The sequence below is a fragment of the Otolemur garnettii genome, unplaced genomic scaffold (assembly GCF_000181295.1).
Source record: "Otolemur garnettii isolate 467f Iridium unplaced genomic scaffold, OtoGar3 scaffold00073, whole genome shotgun sequence".
Taxonomy (NCBI): Eukaryota; Metazoa; Chordata; class Mammalia; order Primates; family Galagidae; genus Otolemur; species Otolemur garnettii.
The window spans coordinates 8,702,397-8,705,200 of NW_003852468.1; positions in this window are offsets into that span (position 1 = coordinate 8,702,397).

Consider the following 2,804-nt stretch of genomic DNA (forward strand, 5'->3'; position numbering starts at 1 on the left):
AAAAAAAAAAAAAAAAAAGCATCTAACTCAAAAGTTATAAAGTTGATTTCAGTGTGAGTCCAAACAGTATTGAAGGCAGTTTGAAATTTAACTTTGGCCAGTAGCAGTACTGGAATAAACCCATATCCAAGATAACTGAAATAATGAAAGACGAGAGGCTGTGGCAGTACAGTTGAACCTCCTTATTTGCAAATTTTATATTTGCTAATTCACCTGTTCACATAATTTATTTGTAGCCCCCAAATTAATACTTGCAGCAATTTTGTGGTCATTCATGGCCATACACGGTACAGCAAAAAATTAAGAGTTGCCCCATGAGCATGTTCCCAGCTAAACAACAGTGATGCTTTGCCTCTTTGTTTCACATTATGAGCAACTGCCCCTTTTGGGATCTATTCAGTGTCAAGATTTTTGTGTTATTATACTTTTTGCTGATTTCACAGCTTAAAATGGCCCCCAAGTGCAGTGTTAAAGTACAGTTTAGTATTCTTATGCACAAAGCTTTACAAAGAAAACTGTTAGATAGGCTTCAGAGTATTCACTAATTCAGGTTCCAAGTGACTTTACAGAACCTAACTAACCTGAATGAAAATCAACTGTGTATCGTTATACATAACAGTATTCTTTTTGATATCTTGGATTTGAAGAGGTGTGAGACTGGTTTCTGTCCTCAAAGAGCTGATACTAACTCTACAAATTTATGTATATCTTATCTGTTAGAGGAGGACTTAAGGTAGCTCTATTTAAACTATAAGATCATCCAGTTTTCCCCTACCCTGTATTTACCAACCTTCCTTTCTTTGATTTTCCACATACTAGATAGCAGAAAAAGTAGAAGGTGTTCATGAGTATCTAATTTGATATTTGATAGTTTTTTTCTTTTTTGGCTGGGGCTGGGTTTGAACCCGCCACCTCAGTATATGAGGCAGGAACCCTACTCCTTTGAGCCACAGGTGCTGCCCTATTTCATAGTTCTTTATGAAATTGTACATTTGTAAATTGGCATTCAGATATTCTCAGTCTTTGAGTTGGGAATGTGCCAATTTGTGCCAAGCACTCATGAACCTCAATGAGAACAGCATCAAAATTCTAGATTATAAAATAAAGAACAGGCACTGGAACTAGGCAACCAACAGAAGTTCAACCACTGAGGCTCAGATGAGTCTTTGGCAGTACTCATTTCAAACTCAAATATAGGAGTGAGGCCTCACAAAAAATTCCTATCCCATCTGGCTTGGAAACCTTTGTCCTAGGATACCATATGCTGATTTCAGTAGCATCTGATAAAACAGACACAATTCAAGCAAATATTCTGCGGGAGGGATGTTAAGAAGTCTGGGTGGGTACAGAACCTTGGCAAGGAAGGTTCACTTCCACCCAGGTATACATATAACCAAGGGCTTTAGATAGTCATGAGATTAAGTCTTTTTAAAAAGTCTCTCTGAGCTAAGGTAATCAATGGGATAGCCCAGGGGCAGGATGGCAGAGTTAATAAGTTAAAGGTGAAAATATGTGAAATCTATTTGTATTACAAGTAGAATGAAAGACAGCTAAATGTCCTTGAAAAGGTGGGAGGTTTGAAATGGATGTGAGTGAAGCACACAAACTCCTTCTGGTTCTCCCCCAGGGAATCAGGATAAAAGCCTCTTCCACAACTCTATAACCAAACCAGCTAAAGAGAGGGCAGCTGCATTTAGAGTTAAGCCAATGTGAAATACTGCCAAGTTCAAGGTACAGGGATTCTTTCATTTCTGCTTCATGCCTCATAACTACAACTGTACCTTAGGCTTTCAGAATAAGTAAAGAAGATAACCAGATTTTCCTTTTTGACCTTTAGAAACAAAACCTTTGACACATTGGTAGCCATTGAGTAAAGAGCAGTTATGATCTACACAGACAATGCTCTGGCCTTAAAAAAAAAAAAAAACAGGCTCGGCGCCGGTGGCTCAAGCGGCTAAGGCGCCAGCCACATACACCTAAGGTGGCGGGTTCGAATCCCCATCCCGGGCCCGCTGAACAACGATGGCTGCAACCAAAAAATGGCTGGGCGTTGTGGCGGGCGCCTGTAGTCCCAGCTACTTGGGAGGCTGAGGCAGGAGACTCACTTGAGCCCAGGAGTTGGAGGTTGCTGTGAGCTATGATGCCATGGCACTCTACCCAGGGGGATAGCTTGAGGCTCTGTCTCAAAAAAAAAAAAAAAAAACCCACCGTGTTTTGTCTCTGGATGTTCACTGAGTATTAGTTGAAGATAGGAACCAATTTCAGAAACCCTAAACATTCTCAACAAATAAGATCATACAGTTGAGTATCTTACCTTGGGAATAAAGGCTGAAGAGATGAACCAAAAAGGAGAGACTCAAGACAATTTTAGAACAAAACAGGTATATTTCTATTGGACTACCTGATACAGAGGATAGTGTGGTATGGATGGATAATATGAATGACAAATAATACAAATATATTTTATTTGAAATAAACAAAAAATGCTTACACAGCTCAATGGGTCACTTGGAAACAAACTTACTTGACTGTATTACTGAGCAAAAACAAAGTTTAAGCAGAAATACCCTTCTTTTTTGACATGTATTTGGAGATTTAAGAAGACACTACTTGGTTTTTAAAAAACTGACCTTCCCTTAAGGTCTGGTCATAGAAGTGTAAACAATGTAAATGAATCCACCATTACCAGCTGTCATATCCTATCTATGTCACCTGTGCATTCTGAGATCACACACATACCTGCCAATATACCTGGGAAGGGTTGCATTATCACAGTTACATTTGAGTTCTTGGCAGGCAGGACT